Source organism: Parasteatoda tepidariorum, chromosome 8 (genome assembly GCF_982258835.1).
Source record: "Parasteatoda tepidariorum strain Cologne lab strain chromosome 8, Ptep-v5.0, whole genome shotgun sequence".
In the NCBI taxonomy this organism is placed as follows: Eukaryota; Metazoa; Arthropoda; class Arachnida; order Araneae; family Theridiidae; genus Parasteatoda; species Parasteatoda tepidariorum.
The window spans coordinates 105,700,407-105,721,718 of NC_141762.1; the positions used below are offsets into that span (position 1 = coordinate 105,700,407).

Sequence of the window (21,312 nt, forward strand, 5' to 3'; positions counted from 1 at the left end):
AGATTTAAATGAAAGTTATTTATAAAAGCGTATTCAACAAAACATTAACAAGATTATTATTAATCATACTGAATTTATAAAGATATGTAAATAATTAAGCAAACTAAGAAAACTCTAATAAATTCACATTACGTTAATGTAATTTAGGGAATGAAGCCAAAAAGAATGTTTATTAATATAAAAGTGAGTTTATTTTTTCAGATTATTATTTCTATCAGATTATTTAGATCGACAAAAGATTGTTTCTTCAGATTATTATTTATATCAGGTCATTATTTCAATTTTCTTTAGACTAGAAAATTATGAAAACATTTTTAATCCCTAGTATTTTCAAGCATCACTTTAAGGATCCTTTAAATTAAATAAAAGCTTCCTCTAGTCCTTAAGTTAAAAGACTGACCTTAATATCGAATGGGTCCTCTCTGGTGGCTTGCTTTCTTCCACATTCACATGTTGACACTATTTTCACTTGACTGCAATGAGACATCACGGGAAGAGACTCAACATCATCATTCTCCTCATCTTGATCACTTCTATGAATCTGAATAGGAGTAAATCCATTATTACTATTATAAGATAGAATAAATGATCTCAGTTTTATAGTAGCAGGGTTGCCACTCAAATCTGTAAACAAAATTCCCTGTACATATTATACACAGTATTATAAGGAGAAACACTGTGATCTTGTGTAAGCTATAATGAGATAACTGTACTAGTTTTAATTAAGTGCTGGAAAAAATTAGAGAAAGAAGGCTCAACATACTTAAAACAAATAATGCTGAAATAAATGAAATAGCTGAAATATCCTAAAATATCCCACAGATCGCACCTGGAGTGGTCACCAATTTCTACAAAAGATGAATATAAATACCTATGCTACTTTCTTATGTTTGAAAATCTAATTAGAATTTAAAAGATTTTAAATTTTTAGTGATCAGGAATTACCCCTTCTCTTGATCATTTCTGGGGTAATTCCTGATCAATTCTGGGGTAATTACTGATCACCAGTTTTTATAGCAAAGGGGCTGTTTAAAAATAATTATACGATGGTAATTAACAAATAAAACATCAAGATCAAACAAATAAACCAAAATAGTATATTAAATCAGCTAATAAAACGATTTATTTAAAAATATGAACTGTTATTTAAGAAAAGACACTTAACTATTTATTAGCTGTTTTTTATACTATTTATAAAAAGTAATGACAATGATCAGGAATTATCCCAGTGATCAATAATAACCCCATCTGTAGGGGGCGATATTTGATATAGTTTCCTATAATCAATTATAATGTTTACAATAAAAGTGAAACAATTAAACAAAAGCTTACACTATTTTTATATCAAAGAAGAAGAAAGTAACTCAAAATATTTATTATTAAGAGAAGTGTTGCAGAAATGTGCACATTTTGAAACCTGTCTTTGAAATGGAAAATACAGAAAGCAGTTTAAAAGATACTTATTTTGTTAGATTAAACAAAAAAAACTAATATTAAGTAAATGTAGTTACACTTTAGTAAAGTGTACAAGCATTCTTGTCCATGTATCAAATTTAAAAATAATTCCGGTTTTTTAATTTTTTTAAAATAAACTTAGGTGATCATTATTTACCCCAGAAACAGAGTGATCGTTAATTTCCCTGGGTCACCCTAATTGGTGAAAGAATGAAAGTAAATATCGCGCAAACAGGATTTAAAAAAAAACTTCTAACTTTTACCGGGTCAAAAGTTTTTGATTCACAAAAGGACGCAAACCAATGCTCTTGATTTATGCGAAATACCGCTATATTCATGCTAAAATTGCATGCCTCACAAATTGCAAATTTTAAACCTGGAAGAATAATATGAAAAAAACAGAATTCGGGAGTGCCCTTGGAATAAAATCACCATGCATTTGTCGAGTGCATATTTCCATAACGTTAACATACCCAATACTAAAATGCAGTGATACTTTGAATAAAATGAAGTAACAACAAATGAAAAAGAAACTCGCTGGATTCATGCAATGATTTCCAGTAAGGCTGAGAACTTCGCACATTTGATGTCCGTTTTTCAGAGCCTTTCACAGTCTTCCATCAGCTGCTGAGCGAATCTCAGCACGGCCGGACCCCTTGCGTGGATATTAAATACGTGTAAAGCGTGAGCAAGCTAAAAGTAAATTACAAATAGAATCAGAGAAAAATTCCATTTATAGTTATGCAATTTTGGAATTATTAAAATCTCTTATAACCCTAGTTTCATGATAATTCTCAGTGTAGTGAGTGGGTAGGTTTTCTTGGTATGCAGCAGACGCAATGGGCAAAACTTTATTGCACCTTCTGAAATGATAAAAAAGATAAGAAAAAAACATTTAAAAAAAAGGAATCGAATACAGGATGTCTAGTAAAAGACTGAATGATTTCAAAATTAAAAAACTTTTAACAAAATTAAAAAGGCGACAGACGAATGAAACAAACTGTAAAAAAGCTTAAAAACATATTCAGAAATTTTTTGAATTTAGTTGGAAAGACACAGCCTCACAAGCTATCATTGACCAGTTCCAGCATTTTTCTCTGTGTCTAATTTTATCTAATTGTGTCTAATCTTCTATCTAAAATTTCAGAGCGTATTTGATAGGTCTAAATGCTTCATTCTGGAAATTATTGGTAATAGTAGATGGAACACTTGATAAAAAGTGATAATTGGTTTTTAAAAAAAATCATTGATAGCCACTTCTCATTCTTTAAAGCAACTTTATCATTCTAAAAACGCTTAAATAAAACTTATTTTTAATTTTAATTGAAAGAGAAAAGAATAAAAAAGACAGCAATAAGCACTCAGAGAAGAATTTTAAGACTGTTTTTGTTAATAAAATGTATTAAGTATGTCATTTGTACAAATTGCAACATAGTTTAGATACAGAGGATGACTAACTGATATTAAAAATCTTTGAAATGAAAGGCGACAGACAAATGAAACAAAGGTGAAAAAGCTGCAAAAATATATTTGAATTTTGTTTTATACGACACATTATTAAAATAATTTGTTACATATTATTAATACATGTTATGTACTACAGTAATGTAAGCAAACATTACTATTATGAACCAAATAAAACAATCTTAAAAATTTTAACTACTTTATTTTGCTATTTTGATTATTTGCCCATCTGCTACCTCTAACGGAGGAAGAAAATAGAAATAGCATTTTTCAAAATGAATGATTAGGATTTTATTCACATGCTTATTATCTGTGTTGTGTCCAGTTTCCTTTCGTGTTAACCAATAATCAGCTTGAAAATTTCTTGTTAAATACAACAATGATGAATTGCTGACTCACAGGACCAAACATGTGTTTCATGTAAAATGATATTTCACATTAAGCGGTTTCGCATTAATGAGTTTCGACTGTACTAACAACTCAAAAACCAGAGTTGTTCGTGTGTTTGTTCTTTCTTTATTAATTCATTAAACACTTAATGTTATGTGGTAGCAAGCTATGGATGTTTTTTATGCTTTTCACTCATAATAAATAGATTTGCCATTAAATCATCCCTTAGAGGTTCAATAACAAAGGAGGATATGATTACAGTGAATTATATTACCCTTCAGAGAATTTCACATCAGTATCCAAAGTGGTTTTCGTCGCTTGATAGAAGGGTCGACTTTTGCCCTCTTTCAGATCTCCATTCATAGCATTGGTCAGCTTACAAATTACTTCAAACCAAGTCTGGACAGGAGCCAGCTAAAAGTATATACATTAATTCCTTATTATACTTATTAATTGCCTTTTTCTTGCTTGAATTTTACTATATCTTGATAGTTAGCAAGTATGATCTTTTTTTAAAAAAAAATTGAATTAATTTAAATCATATTTTGTAGAATTTAAATCAGATTATTATTATTTAATTTTATAATTATATCAATTAAAGCATATGCAAAAATGCATTAATAATACTTAAAAACAATATTGCTAAAACAGTTAATAACTGGTTAACATTATTATTTAATAAAATCATAGTTATTTTTGTTCAAGCTATATCAATTAATATTATATTTTCAATGAAATCAGACTATGTAAGAATAACTTATATAAGAATATATTAATATATATTCTTAGACTTATATAAAAATATATATTAATTAAATATATATTTTTCAAAAATATTTTAGGCTTAATTAAATAATTTAAAAATAAAAAAAAATCAATTGGTTTAAGTTAGTGATGTTTTTTAAAATTAAGTATCACAATTTATATAAATTAATGATTTTTTTTGAAAAATCAAGTGATTTAAAGTGATATCTTAATCATGATTTAAATCAAGTGAATTTTTCCCTCATCTTCAAATAAAAGAAAATACAAAATGATACAATGGTTTTCCTGATCAGAAGCAAAAGCATTTAAACTTTTTTTAAAAATTGAAACAAAAAATATAATAACTTTGAGTATGATAATATTTAAAAATCAAAAAAGAAATAAATAAACAAGAACTTAGGTAAAAGCTATAAGATTTTTTAAAAAAAAAAAAATACATGAGATACATACAAAGAGGAGTTTTGATGAAGGTATTGAGGAACTTACCTGGAAATAAGCAGGAACCGGAAATCGACCAACATTATCATCGAATCCCTTTGTCAAGGCTAGATTTATGTGTTGAAACAGAAACTTGGAAAAACTATGTTCAGAGTTATCATTGGTTGAAAATGGCTCAAATGTGAAACCATTTACATACGGAAAACTTAAATTATTTCCTAGGATATTAGATTTGCTCTTCGGCTTGGAATCAGAAATATCTGCAAGGTGTAAAAACAATCTTATAACAAAGTATCTTTAAATGAAAATCTAGAATAGTTTTATTCAAAACACATTCAACAAAATAAAACAAAAAACCATTTAATGATCAGAAGAATATTAATTTTTCTATTGCCAAGTATGACATATTAAGAATGCTTTTCTTAATATAGTAAGATTGTTTTTTGTCATTTTCAAAGGCTTTGCAAAAATATGTCTTTCATTAATTTACCTACACCTTCAAATACACTTTTATAACTGTTTAGTATGAAACAACAAATTTTGGCAAATAATATGTCACTTTTATTGCTGTTTCAAATGAAACAGCAATAGTTTTATTCCTTAACAGTTTATAGTTTTATTACTTTTTAGTTTATATTACTTTTACCACTGTTTTATACAAAATAACACGTTTAAGTAAATAATATGGTATTTTCAAACTGTTTCATATGAAACATCAATTTTTAATAAATAATATGTAACTTTTATAACTGATTCCAAAAAATAACACTTCTTAAAACTTGTTGTGAGTTTGTATCTGCTAAATTATTTAGTGACATTTCTCTTCAAAACTAAAAAATTTCAAAGTAAAAAACTATTTTCAAAAAGAAGAAAAATCCAAAACTTTAATTTAAAAAAAAATAAAATAAAGCTGTTATGCCCTAATTATTTAATATTTCAAAAGTTACTTCATCACTGCATTGTAAAGGTTCATAAAAATATGAAAAAAATACGAAATATTCATTGATTTTAACGAGATTTTTCTGTGGGTTAAAAAGTTCTACAAAACTAGAAAATTCATAAAAATGCTTAATATTTTTTTCAAAAATATTTTGTTATTTTAAAATCGAATAAATTCCATTCAGCAAAAAAGCATTATACAGTTTCAAATTAAAGCTTTACCTCAAGTTTGAGAAAAATATCTTTAATGTAACTAGAAATTTAATAATGGTTTCTTTTCATTTTCCTTTGCAAAAACCCTTCAAAAAAACATTCTTTAAATTGTGTATGACAGAAAACATGAAAAATTTACAATGCTATCATTTTAGTAATAATAGCAGACTTCACGACTTTTTGCCTAGGTTTAAAATTATGAAATTTTATAATATAATTATGATTAGAACATTATTAAATATAAATTATAACACATATGTCATAGCACATTAATAACAGATGTCACAACACAATCACTCACTTATATACATCTTTTCTTTTTAATATTTTAAAGCTTTATTTACACTTAATTAAATAATAATTTTAGTTAATTCAATGCAAAATTTTCAAGTGATTTTTCCGAATTAGGGGAATTTTTCTTAATTTAAACATTAATAAAATGACCACTATTTTTCAGTCTCACAATATTTAACCTCTCTTTTTGAAAATAATTTTAACTTTTTATATGTTCTACTTTACTATCAGAGGTCATTGCATGATTCTGTCTGGACAAAAGTTTCAAGATGGGTTAGAAATATGACTTCTTTTTTTTAACTTTCTCTTTCAAGCATAAGTAATGGGTCTGTTTTAACCAAATCGCAATTTGTATACATAAATAGCGATAAATGTTCCTTTTATAGTGTTTGTTTTTTAATGTGCAATAAATGTTTTTTTAGATTTTGAAATATTGCTTTGTGAGAATGACGTCATGAAATTAGAACAATTTGATCTTTGGCCTTTAGCAATTTTAAAACAAGAAAAATATGATTGATGAATAGAAAATTTTTAAAGGTTATGATTATACAGGAGATTCTGATTTTTAAATAAAAGTGCACTTGAAATTCTATGTGACGAAATCCTATGTTTCTAATATGGTGATATTCTTGCATTATTTGTATGGGGGGGTACACTAATTATTTTCCTTGTCGCATTTTGTAAATAATAATCACAATAAAAAAATTAATTAAACTCATGAAATCCGTTGCCGTAAAAAAGATCAATGACGAACTCACTCGAATCGATCTCCTCAAATCCGTGTTTCGTTTCAAGATTAGGTTGCAATAAATAATATCGTACATAAAATATCGGATTTAAAATCTATGGAGAAAATCAATAGCAATAACTGCTAAAAATTCAATAGTATTACTGCCTTAAAAATCAAATACTCAAATACATGATTCAAAATTTTCACATTGTTTGAAATATTAAACAATATGAAAAATTTCAGATTGTTTCAAACCACGTGAAAATCAATAACTACCGAAACTTCAATCAAAACATTACATCGATTTACGATACTATCTGCGTGAATTGAGCACGTCAAAAAGTGATTATCTAAATGTATGATTCAAACATTACGTAAAATTCAAGAGACAAATTTACGAGAAAACTCAAAATTTGTCCTTTTCAAAAGAATTTCTGCAAGAACTCTGTAACGTTCTGCGACAATGTCGCCGTGATTCTGTCACGGGGTAGTAGATTGGAAAAAAAAAGTTTCCCTTTCTTCCGCTGACCAGAGCCGAAACCTGTCCTAAATAATGACCCCACACCCCTACTTAAAATAGTTATACCTCGTTACCATAGTCACTGCCAGGGGTCTAGACAAATGAGCTAGGGGAGTTCTTACTTTAGACAAACTACAGGGTCTCCTAGGATTAGAATAGGTGGTCTTCAAGGAAAAAAGTAAGCCAGAAAATAAATCTTGAATTAATTACATAATTATTTTATAAACAAAAATTAATAGTCTCCTTTTTTTACCAATGAAAAACGGAAATAAATATTATATTGCAATTTAAATATGAAATTTATAGTAAAATACAGAACAAGAAGTAGAATAATTCATGAAAGAAGTCTTTTTACAACAAAAAAACTTTTACAATTGCATTTCTTAAAAAAAAAAAAATTTTTTTTTGTTGTAAAATTAAGAAATTGCAAAAATAATAAAACATTTTTTAATAATAATCTATAGCAAATGCTGTTGTTTTCTTCAGCAATGAGGCACTTCACTTTTTCTAAGTGATTTACCCTTTACTTTTATAAAACATGTATAGTCAAGAGTTAAAAAAAAGTTTAATGTTACAAGAGATAATAAGAAATAATTATTGTTAATGAGGTTGACTTCGAAGACATTTGTTCTCTAAAAAAAGAAGTTTAATAAGCGAAATTAAATGAAAGTCATACCCAAGTCTTTAGCTATTTGGCAGTGGTACCTTATTTGAGACAAAAAGAATCCAATAAAATCTGAGAGATATCGCTTTGTGGAGAATATGTAGACAAACTCTTGATTAGCAGGAACCGCAAACAGAGAGTTTCCACTGCAAAATTAACATTTATGTAATAAATATATGCGTGTATGTATACAGTCCCTAAGCCAAATTATTAGACACATTATAAGATTCTAAGTAAAATCTTAATTATCAGGTGATACTATACAGCTTTATTGCTTTTACGCAACTGAAACCGGTTTGCACTTGTTTACATTAGTGTATCAATGGGTTATCATTGTAATGCAATACGTTAAAAATAAATACAAATAGAAAGTATATTAAAAAATCACCTGAGTAAAAGTCCATTACATGTATGTTTAAATGTAAGAGTATTGCAAGCAAACTCTTGCAAAACATGTAATTTTTGAAAAACTACAATGCGTCTAATAATTTGGTCTAATTATTACAATATAATAATATAAAATCTGATATGATAAATATTCTATACGTATATAATCTATGGCAATGCATGACTTATTGGCTATATAGTATTTAAAGAATATTTAAAATATTAATTTAAAATATAGATATAGTCTAATAAATAATATTTAATTTCAGATTAATATTTTATTTATATATTTAATATATAAATATTAATAAGAAAATATTAATATATTAAAGTAGAAATTATAATTTTGAGCAGAAAAAACCAATTTTCAAATCGTATACTTCCTTTCTTTCTTTTTTTAGTTCGAAATATCTGATGTTTGCAAAGAATCTTGAAATAGACTTACTTAATTTTTTACAATTAGTGCAATTATCATTTTAGTTTTTTGATTATTTTTAGTGCAATTATTATTGAAATGGAAATATATTGATTTGTTGCTATAATTAATTTCTTTTTTAACTTTTTATTTATTTATTTTTTGTTAACTTTAAGATAAGTGCATTAAAATCAAATTTAACGTTGTAAATGTTTCATAAAAAAAGAGACAAAAAATAATAAAATATGCATATAATATATTTTAAAAAAAAATTCTGATCAATTTGCACTTTCAGTAATTTAAATTACAAACTTAACATAACGTGTTGACTGAACTAAAAAGTTCACTGTAGATTTCAAAGAAAATATTGATAGATATTAAATACCTGACATTAGTTATAACTCTGCTTTTTCTCAATATTCTATAAATTTCATCCTCCAATGAGTGCTCAAATGTTTTGAGAGGGGATTGTTTCTATAGAAATTTAAAAAAATATTTGTACATGACCACATAAGACATAAAACTTCAAACGAGAATTGGCTATTCTACTGGGAGACAACATGAATATAGCATAAATGAACAACAAGCAAATATAAATTAAGTAAAAGAAATTGAATACTATTAATTATCCGGGCTTAAACCAGAATTTTTATAAAAATTCCCTTTTCTATGAAATTATGAGAATCTACTCATAATTATGATAATCTAAAATAATGATAAATTGGGTCCTTCAGCCAGAATCTTGTTTTTAATTTTGTGAAAAAATTCCAAAAAATATCTGTCCTTCAAGAAAATAAAGCTCGTAAATTGAAAATAAATGCAAAACCATACCAAGCCTCTTAAAGTTATTTTTTATTTTATAACCGTCCTTGAACAGAAAAACCAAATTTGGGTTTATGACTAGTATTGTTCAACTTTGTAGCATTGTAATTTTAAACCTAATCCAGAAGACAAGGGAACTCCTGGATCAAGTACAGGGATAAATTTGCCTTTGTGGAGGACTTTTTGCTGGAACTAACCCACATTTGCGTTACATTGAGAGGAAGAATACAAGAACCTCCCCTAGTTAGCCTGACGGCAAGGGGAATTTAACCCATGATCCGTCTACCAGTGAGGATATTTCACGTCAGTACTGTGGCCAGTGCAAGCTGGATGCCAGTAATTTTTTAACAACATACTTTTGGTCTTGTTGAAAATTCGCCAGAAGTCAAATTGTCGGGTGGAGTGTACAAAGGAGAAGATTCGAACACAAAGAGAACACGGGGAGAGCATGGTCTTCCATTCTGTATCCATTCTGCAGAAAGTTCCAATTCGGATAGAACTTCTTTAAACCAGGGCAATGCTTTCAATCTGAAAGAAGAAGGAAAAAAACTAACACACATGAAATACAATATCGTAAGATAGTAAAAATAACAACCACTAAACAACGACAAAATATTCAGACATGTACTCAATGGCATTAAATTTGAGCTGACTATGTCTGTCAAAAACATGCCCAGAACAGATGGGCTAACGCTCAGTTTTAAAAAGTATAAACCCACTTAGACTTTTAACCCACTGACAGTTCTGCATGTAAAAAGTCGCATTTTAATGTGCAGTCTTCTCCACATAGCAAAACTGGTTTTTACTTGTTACTATATAGGAGAAAAACATTCCTCCCAATTTTACTCATTTGCTAAACTGCCAGTGGGATAATACAAGCTCAAGATAATACTTAATTTGCAAAACAAAGGTTAAAATTCTTAAAAAATTATAAACCAAAATTTAGGTAAATATAAGATACATTATTTGAGATGATCTATTTTTGAATCATGACATTTGATACTATTATTGTAGAAGAATTGGTAATAGCGAAAATTTCTTTTGTACTTAACATAGAATATTTAACTTAACACTCTTTTAATGAGTTATACATTCGTATTAAATTAAAAGGCAGGCTGCACATTGATTGTTAAGAAAATAATAAGAATATTTAAAGTTGCTTTTAATAAAATGAGATAAAAATTAAATAATTGATTTATTTTAATTATAAGAGAATTAAGAATGATTAAAAAAAATTAAACCATAAAATTAAAGAAAGTTTAAAAGTTAGGAAATATGTAAGGTCTATAACAGCATCATAACTATTAAATTACGTATACAGTTGAACCTGTTTATCTTGAAAACCCCTATATCTCGATATTTCTAAAATTCCCTACATTTACTGTCTAAAATCAATGTATTTTTCAGGTTTATGTCAAATTTTTTCCCCTTCAAATCCTTCGTTTCTCGAATTTCTAATAATACAGTACAAATGTCAAAACTTTCTTTATCAGTAGAACTTGCTACAGAGATGCATTTTGTGAACACACAGGAAGTAGGGATGAACTGGTTGGGGTGTTTCTTGGAATTTCAATCACTATCCCTGCACTTTCTTTAACTAGAAAAGAATACAATTATTCTGGCATTAAGTGAGGGGTTAATGAGTAGTGACCAGACCACCAGGGGTGAGCTTTTCAACATAGATATGAAAGCTAAGAATTTATTTTCACCTCAAAATTGCAACCAATGGATCAAAGGATAATTAGGAGTTTTAAAGTGAACTGTAGAAAACAGTTGGTATGCAAACTTGTAGATGCCATTGATGAAAAAAGTTCTCTTCCAAAATTAAATGTGTTGAATGCTATCAGAATTACTGTTTTGCCTGGAGAAATGTGTCTCTAAAATTTATCCAAAAAGGTTTTAAGAATTGCTGTGCAGATGATGAACAAGAGGTTGAAGGCATTAGTAAAGAAGAAGAAACTGATGATGCTGAAAATACAGAGCCAGATTTGCCAGAATGGAATGCAATAAAATCTGGGTTTAATGTTGGCATTAATTTCGAAGAATTTTACAAGTGAACAACTGCCCGGCAACATGCGGAACATTGACAGATGCAGAAATCATAGATAATGTCAAAGGAATATCAGATGATGAGGAAGAAGCTGAAGATCATATTAATGAACCAAAAGTGAATGCAACAGAGGTAGAAAAAAGCTGTAGAATTCTAATAAAATATTCTTGAATCCCAGGAAAATGTTATCTATTTGGGCTTTGCGCTCTTTCTAACCTTTAAAAGAATAATCGAAACAAATAAAGTTATACATCAAAAATCTTTTAAAAATTACTTTCAGTGTTAAATGTATGTTAAAAAAATATTATGTAAATAGATGTTATGTAAATATATGTGGTATAAGCAATTTGAAGAAATGCCCATATTTTTCTACTAAAAACAATTAAAGCACTTTTAATAGAATTTCTTAATTAAATTAAATATTTTTAAAGTACCTGTATAACTCGAAACCTTTTTATCTCAAATTTTTTTGCCTTTCCTGTGAGATTCGAGATAAACAGGTTAAACTGTATTAAAAAATTCAGACAAATATAATCGAATAATATAATTTTGAACTATATGTTTGATTTGAAGGTAGTAAGAAAATATATGAAAATTTTTATCAAGAGCCTGGCTTTTTATCTGATAACTCTTTTCAGCAAAATACAAAATTTGAGCGAATTCAGTTGAATAGTTACTGATAAATCAAATTTAAAACATACAACTTTTTCTAAATTCGATTTTTTAGGAACTATTCAATCGATTTCTCACAAATTTTGTATTTTTTTTAGTTAAAATTATAATTTTTAAAAATATATAAAAAATTGTATAGCTTACAATTTAAAATATTTTCCACTTTTAAATAAAATAATAAATATTTACTAAAAGTTATATATTGCATGGAATTATATTGAGCTATGGTGAAATATGCAAAACGTAAAATTAACATTACGGAGTACAGAAAAATGAATCCCTTGGAAAAAAGTTATGTTTATTCAGAGAAAGTATGTTTTTGTGTCTGATTTTGTATGTTAAAATAATATTATCTGCACTAATTATTTATCATATTTGAGATCAAACCTTTGAACCATTAAAATTGAGCCCTAGAATATGAAGATCTGATCATTAGATCAAAAGTTACTTAGGGTAGTCTGTTTCTTTGTACATTTATAAGAACCTCATCAATTGATTGGCAAAACAATAATACAGAGTAATCAAACAGAGCTATATTTAACATTAATGCTTTTAATTAAAACTGATCCAACACTTACATCAAGGAAAAGCAGCAATTTAATTTGAGGGGCCGTTCAAAAAGTACGTACACAAAAATGGAGAAAATTTAAACCCCTCCCCCCTTCGTACATAAGGTCTTACTCCCCCCCCTTAGAGTATGTACATTTTATTAGTCTACCCCCCTTTTTCATAAAAATTAAAATAATTATGCTTTATTAAATAAAATTAAATATTTACTTAAGGAGGGTGTAGGATAAAGTCAAATTTAAATTTGGTGTATGTTTATAAAGTACGTACTTTGTATAATACCTCCCCCCCTCCCCATCGTACAAAACCGTACATAATAGCAAATCCCCTCTCCCCCCTTCGGGATGTACTTACTTTTTGAACGGCCCCTTGATACTTAAAATTATTTTCATTTTTTTCCTGTTATAAATACAAAAAAAAATTATACTTGGTTTAATACTTTTGACATGAATTTTCATGTGAGCTACTTTTTTTTTCTAGCTAGAGAATTACAGGTTCCAGAGGATATGCCAGCCTATTCATCAGATGGCTTTATATTATGTCAGAAATTTAATGTCCATCATTTTCATGCCTTCAACTAAAGTAAAAAATATCACGCAAGTGATTAAAATAATCTCTTTATCGAAATCCCACATGAACCACTCTCCATTTAATAATTGTCCTTTACTTTCCGTGGAGATAGCGGGATTAAAATAGGGTGAATCTCGTAGATTAAATTTTTATAGATTGCTGAATACGATTAATTACCTTTTTATTTTATTAGATTCTTGAGCAGCCATAACCAGATTTCAGCATATAAGTACTGCATATTAAAAAAAGAAATGAAATAAGAATACCTAATTGTGTCTAGAGCTCTGAAAAGCTGGATGTAGCTAACATCAAAACCTGCTTTTGGATGTGTTATCTGAAAAAAAGATTTGAGAAAAAGATTAAGTTCGTCAATTAAAAAAAAAAAAATCAATACATAAACTAAGTATGTTGAAAAGAATAAAATAGTTTAAATAAAAAAAGAACATTGGTTAATTAGATGCTACTTTTTTTTAGATTTTACTTATTGCCTGATCTTTGATTGCCTGTAAAAAATAAAAAAGAAAGTAAGTAATTAATTAATTGGTATATAAAAATATTGTTTCAAGCTGAAAGGCATACATTGACACATTTAATAAAGCTAAAATAATTGCACAATTTTTATTATCTTCAGTTCTGTAAGATTAAGCAAATTATTATATTATATTATGCAAAACATGATTTCATAAGTTTATCCCATCAAGCTAAAATTTAAGCATCATCTAGTTCTAACTCATGTTATTCATAGTACACTAAAATCAAACAATTTTCACAATTATTCTGATTTTTAATATTTAACATGATATTTTTATTTCAACTACTATTAATTTTAAACTATTCAATTTTATAGAACCATTTTTCAAAAGCGTAATTAAACAAAATAAACATGTGGTTTCAGATAATTTAAGAAGAAATACTAAAACGGTGACAAAACCTTTACATGCTATTGATCTTTAAGCTTACTTTACATAATGAGTAAAAATAATGAACTAAGTGTATGCAATAAATGTGGCTCTTGATCAAACAGAGCTATACGCAAGCAAACATCAGAGATGTTATCTCTTAATGTTTGAAAAAGAATTGTATACAGATTAATTTGTAGCAATATCTAATGTTGAAACAATATTAAAAATTCGCTTTTTAAATGACCTTCCCAAACAAACTAATTGACATTTTAGGAAAACTTTTAGGCTTGAGGAAGTTCCTCTTTACACCTACTTTAAAAATTCCAAAACTCCAACACAAATGATTTTTTAGTTATAGGATTGATGCACAGTTGGACAGACACGCAAATTTCTTATTTTTATTAAATAGACGATAAAGAAGCAAAAAAAAATTTTTTTTTTTATACTTACAATGATCATATGAGAAACACAGAACAGAATAAGTAATATTTTAGCAAAATCCAGATGCAAATCACTCCATACTTCTAAGAAGCTCTAAAAATATAAACCTAATTATTTATTTATTGATACATGAAGGAAAAAACTTATTTTGTTTAAACATTGAAATGTCAACTACTTAAAGAGATTAAGGAATGTTTCTATTACTTTTTTAAAAGCTGTACTGGAAAAATCAAGCTACGAATTAATTAATATGTGATATCCGTCGTTGAACAGCTGACCCACTTTTGGGTTTACGACAACTAATGCTCAACTCTGTAGCCTTGTAAATTTTGAATCAATCCAGAAGACAAGGAAACTCCTGGATCAGTACCCCCAGAGGTATTGATTTGTTATGAGAACATGGAAGATTTTGCGACTCGACAGATTTACCGTGCATCAGTCACCATTTACTACATGGGGAGTCTTTGGCCGGGGGGGATCAAACCCAAGAACTCTTGGACTTGGGCCCAGTGCCCTACTAACCAGGCTATTCCGGCCTAATTAATTCATATTGTAAAATATAATAAAGTCACACAATTTTAACTGATAGAAGAGAGACAAGTGGAAAATATAAAATTACAGAATGACAAAAAAATATTGATAATTGGTTCACTTCATTGGAATGTTCTATCCCTTGAGCCATCATCACTCAAGAGTCTAATAAGTTGTGAAAGATAGGAATGTCTAGAGAAAAGTACTGGAGAAAGCGTGACCCGGGCTACTGAGCCATTGAAAAGGGAATAAGAGCAAATTTAATGATAATTAATATACATGTTTAATTGGGAAGATGCACAAGTTCCCGCGCTTTGTTTAATTAAAAAAAATTGCATTTAAAATGAAATGCTTTGGCATAATCTTTTCTGTTATTCAAAAGAGAATTTTTCGCTCTAAAAAATAGTGTATTTTGCTTTTTTGTTGACTTTATTTTTGTTACTTTTTAGAGCATTTAAATGGAGTGTCAAGTCGACAAAAATGAGCATTTCAGACACCACATTTATTTTGAGTTTAATCGAGGTGCCAAAGCTACAGAAGCTGCTAGAGAGAGCAAGCACAGAACTACTGAAATGCTTCACGTGGCGTTTCATTCAATAATGACGTCGAATTATGGGCTTGGTTGGACGACTTTTTCGAGATGCTTTCAGGTGATTTCTGTCAAAGAGGCATCGTTAAACTGGTTGAATGTTGAGAGGAAGTCATACACAACAACGGAGAGTACATTATTGATTAAATTGGTATTTTATGTAAAAAAATTAAGTTTAAGTAAAAAAATTTTTTTAAATGAAGCGGGAACTTATGCATTAACCCAATATTAATATAGGTACCATTATAAAAAAAATTTGATAAGTTATCTTTTTCAATTCTCTTACTGCCTTGGTACAAAATATATGAATAGAAGTTTATCTTTCATGCATATTTTTGGTATTAATATTAGACAAAATATTTCTACTAAATCTATCATAATTAAGGTTGATTATTAATGTCACACTAGAGCTGTGCAATCGGTGACAGCAAATCCTGACAATTTATCACTGAGAAAAACTTAGTCAATATTTAAAAGGGTTGGGAAAAAACCCCGAAAAGTAATTAAAATATATGCTTAGTTATCAATAAACCAAGTGAGTGAAAATAAAACAAGTGAAGTAAATTAAAACACAAATTTTGATTTTTATCTTTGTTTCCAATTCTGTTCCTAACTCTTTACATTTACGAACTAAAACACTTGTATCAGATATGCCAGTTGCTTGAAGAAATATGGTGCTGACAGAAGGATCGTAATATCCTTTTACTTCACAACTCTTCTTGAAAGTAAAAGATCAGTATTATGATGGTTATGAATGACTATAAATTTATATTAATAAAAATATACATTTCAAATAATTATTGAGAGCATTATTGAAACGAATTGACAAACTTAATTAAAAAAGTTTTTTTAAATTTTTTAAAACAGGGTTGCCACTTAAATTTGTAAAGAAAAAAATTTTTTGGCACATGTTATATGCAATATATTAAGAAGAAACACAATTATTGTTCTCCTCTGTGAGCTATTTTGGACTAACTATACTAGTTTAAATTGCTGGTATAACTTTGAGGAAAAAGAAGGAACAGCTGAACATACTTAATGGTGTAATAAATGAAATAATAGCTGAATTATTATCTTTAAATACCCCATAGATTGTTTTTTCAGAGTTCTGAATTTTTCAAAAGACAAAAATAAGAAATAAAATTCCCAGTTTGTAAGGAAAAATTTTAAATTTACAGCATTTTCTGTGTTATTTTAGGTGATTTTTAAATTTCCTGTATTTTCCCTGTGGAGTAGCAATCCTGTAAAAAAGATATAGATTATAAATGTTATAATAGACAAAGTATTACACAAAAAAGACAAAAAATAAAATACTAATAGTTGAAATAATTTGGAATAAATTTATTTTTTAAATATGCAATCAAAACTTCATTTATTAAATGTGTTTCTCTCACTTTAAACAAAGGTTTTATTACACAATAATTACACAAAATGAGCCCTGTGCTTATCTTAAGATTAGGTTGAATTTTTTATGGTAAGCGTCAGCTTTTGGATGAAATAGGGTGCATAGCCAGATTTCTCAACAAAAAATAAGCATTGCCATACTTTAACTGACGATAATAATGCTCAATCAATGTTAATGTAGGGTTGCCACTCAAATTTGGAGAAAAAAAATTAACTGTGTTTTCCCTGTACATATTATACACAATATATTATGAGGAAACAAAATCATTGTTTTTGTGTGTAGCTAAATTCGACTAACTATGATAGTCTTAATTAAAATTTTGAGGGAAAAAAAGGAACAGCTGAACAAATTTAAATAATGCCATAGTAAATGAAATAGTTTAGTATAGCTGAAATATCTTCCCTAAATATCAAATGCTCTTTGAGTGGTCACTTTTTTTTAAAAAAAAAGACGAAAATAAAAATTTAATTCCCAGTTTGTAAAGAAAAGAATTAGTACGCTTCTCCCCCCAACAAAATTCAAGTATATCGCCTATAATATCAGAATAAAAAAATATTACATAAATCAGTTAAAAAAAAGACATTGCTTTTTTTTTGTAAACACAGCATTTTTGTTATCTTACATTTGTAACCTACATCTTTGTTATTATTGAAAGTATCTTGTAGAAAGATATTAGCGCTAGAGAGTTTTTGTCGCAGAAAACCTAAAAATATTCTGCCACAGGGAGAGTTACATTTCTACATTGACTATCTCCATCTAATGATATTCTTTGCATTTTTAATACTACAAATAAAATTACTATACATTACACAGTGGATTGCCCAACTAGTATAAATTAATAAACATTTTCTTACAGAAGTAGACTGACAAGCTTCTTCATTCTAAAGAATAAAAAAAAATAACAATTACTAATACAATACAAGTATAAAATTTTTTTCACAAAAATAATAGATTGGTAGAGAAAAACAATTCAGTCAACATCAGCACAACAACAAATTTAATTACTTCTTTGCAAACAGTTTCTAATACATTTTTTGTCACAATAGTAGGGGTCTGACTAGGTTTTTTTTAAGAAGTACCTATTTTGTGAAAATTTAGACATAATTTTTGAAAATTAAAAATTATATTAACAAATCAACACAAAAATATGGTAGCATAAGAAAATAGTTTCAAAAATCGTCACTACAAATAAAACTCATTTATGACAGGTAAATGTCTATATATATTCCCCCCATATATTCAAAAATAATTTTGCTACTGTAAAATTTTGAGCAAAAAATTGTATCCGAATTTCAAAATCCAAAAAAATCGCTGTCCATAGTTACATTTCAACTTGATTTTACAAAAACATGCATTTAACAGTACTAAAAGTTATTTTAATTATGAGAGCATTTTCAACTGGATCATACAGAAAAAAGTTTCACAGAATAAAAAAAATTATTAATGAAAAATAAAGGTCTGTTAGAATAAATTTACAATAGTATTTAAGATAATGTTTGAATTTCGACTTCCTGTAAAGTTTATAGGGTCATCGCTTCATTATAAAAAACTCAGCTAAAAAGCTAACTTTGATATGGCGTAAATGACCTATTAGGGTTACTACACTGCACTATCTGACCAAACATATGCTACTTTTCGTAGAAGGCAGCTGGCAAAAAAGCTCCTCTCTTCCATAGATTGCAAAGAGAATGGGCTTTGCATGAATTTGTAAAGGTACAGCCAATCGGTAGTAAATTTACCCCGGACAGACCATTAAATAGTTTATCTAATTTCGTTCGGCATAAGATTTAAAACCATAAATAACTCTCTAAATATCAGGCATTTAAGCATCTTTGTACAGAATATCATTATATAGTAAGAAAACTAAATTATTTTACAAAGCTGCAAAAAGTAATTATCATGAATTATAGAAAAAAAGAAGGTACTGGTAAGGGGGGGGGGGAATATCTCATTAACGAGATTTTGCATAAGTGACAAAATTTAAATTTTAGATAAAGAGAACTCTGAGAAAGTTTTGCTGGAATATAAATTATTCATTCCTGAAAATTCATGAATCAATGGTTTTCAGATTCACAGAATCATGCGAATTAGTAGAATCACAGGATTGTATAATCTTACCCATTCACGAATAATTGGTCCAGTCAGTTCTAAAAAGGATTCATTCTTAAGATCACCCTGAAAAGAGAAAATGTTTTCTATTTATAAATGTATATAAACATATACATTCCTTTATCGTAATATTCCTTTTTATCTAAACTAAAATTTACGATCTAACTTGAAGTTGTTAAATTGTGAGTGCACAAAAATATCATAAACAGTGTCCACGCTAAGGATTTCAAATTATCAGCCAGTATATAAGAATCTGAAAACCACCAAATCTTTCCAATACACAAGAGATAATAAGACATATGTATTTTACCTGCCCTCTCTTGATCTAAAGATCTTTTAGGTCACAGAAGAAATGTTGAAGTTTTCTCTCGACAAACCCTTATTTTCCTCTACTCAACTTCAAGGATGAGAAAATTTTTCTCTAAGGCTCAAGTTCAAAATAGGGGGAAAATCGAGCTAAATTTTCAGTTTTATGGATACTAAATAAATGGTTATGTTCTGTATTGGCCATTATTATAGAAAACTTGACATCATTGGGGTTCATACAAAACCCTGTGGCAGAATTGGTTTGGGTTTTCTGCGACAAAAAATCCCAACTTTTTGGATAAAATAAAATAAATATTTTTTTTAAAATTGAGTTATAGTTTTTTTATTCTAATATTATGGGCAAAATTCTCGCATTTTGTCGGAGAAAAACATACTAATTATTTCCTTTTTTGGATTTTGTATATCATTATCACATTAAAACAAATAATAATAAAAAATTGTGAAATCCGTAGCTATAATTATCGAAAAAAAGATCAATAGCAAAATCATGCGAATCAGACTCATCAAAAAGGGATCATTAAATGCATGTTCTCATTTTGAGATTTAATTGTAATAAATAACAAATTGAAAATATTGGATTTTAAAAACTGCGTGAAAATCAGTAATAATAAATGCATAAAAATATAATTCAGCAGAAAACTAAATTTTTTACTTCATTATTCTTTATTTTTCATTATTCTCAAATGAGAAAAAAAAATTCAAAGGCATTTTTTTTCGAACTCAGATGCACGAGAAAGGCATCTTTTGAATATAATTCTGAAGAAAAGATAAAATCTTTCAAAAAATTCAGCAGAAGAGAAAACCAAAATTTTTTACTTCACAAAGAAAAAATTTTTCTGCAAGAATTCGGTAATATTCTGCGACGATGTCGTCATGATTCTGTCAAGAGGATATAGATTGAAACAATATAAAGAAAAAGTATCTTTTTTTAAAATTAATTTAAGTTTGATATCTGTAAAATTTTTAAGTAAACACCAATTTAAGGAGAGTTTACCTTTTGTTTAAGTCAAAATTGGAACTTTTTAGTTCAATTTTTTTATCTTTTGAATATAATTCTGAAGAAAAGATAAAATCTTTCAAAAATTTCAGCAGAAGAGAAAACCAAAATTTTTTACTTCACAAAGAAAAAATTTTTCTGCAAGAATTCGGTAATATTCTGCGACGATGTTGTCATGATTCTGTCAAGAGGATATAGATTGAAACAATATGAACGTTCAACGTTCTTTATTTTTCATTTTTCTCAAATAAGAATCGAACATTTCTTTCCCCTCCGATGCGCGAAAAAGGCATCTTTTAAGTATTATTTTAAAGAAAGAGAACCAAAATTTTTTACTTTCAGAAGAAAAAGTCTTTCTGCAAGAACTCTGTAACGTTTCTGTGACAATGTCACTGTGATTCTGCCACAATTCTTTTCTAACAGAAATAGTGTATTTTAAAACTAGAAAAGAATAGTACTATAAGTCTAGCAAATAGAAAAACAGTGCAATGTCCTTAGAAATACCATTTATGTGTAATATTAACTGGATAATTTACCCAAATGCTATAGATATTTCTCTGATAAAAAAAATTATTCTTTCTCATCTTTGTCTTTCTCATTGTTAAAAATTAAGAAATAAAACATTATTAACTGTAAAAATTTTGTTTAAAAATAGA

At 27.8% G+C, this 21,312-nt stretch overlaps 1 pseudogene across 1 annotated transcript in view; it reads right to left on the reverse strand.

The window, feature by feature from the left end:
* Positions 1-20,534, reverse strand: part of LOC147806625 (nonsense-mediated mRNA decay factor SMG8-like) — a 59,553-nt pseudogene extending 39,019 nt beyond the window's left edge. The window contains exons 1-13 of the transcript XR_015428598.1: positions 20,481-20,534; positions 19,342-19,398; positions 18,033-18,104; positions 14,708-14,791; positions 13,622-13,689; positions 9,853-10,024; positions 9,060-9,148; positions 7,885-8,018; positions 4,561-4,772; positions 3,584-3,723; positions 2,231-2,318; positions 1,994-2,148; positions 401-541 (exon numbers count right to left, since the gene is read on the reverse strand). The product of XR_015428598.1 is annotated as a nonsense-mediated mRNA decay factor SMG8-like (transcript). The remainder of the gene's footprint in view (positions 1-400; positions 542-1,993; positions 2,149-2,230; positions 2,319-3,583; positions 3,724-4,560; positions 4,773-7,884; positions 8,019-9,059; positions 9,149-9,852; positions 10,025-13,621; positions 13,690-14,707; positions 14,792-18,032; positions 18,105-19,341; positions 19,399-20,480) is intronic.
* Between the last annotated feature and the right edge of the window lie 778 nt (positions 20,535-21,312).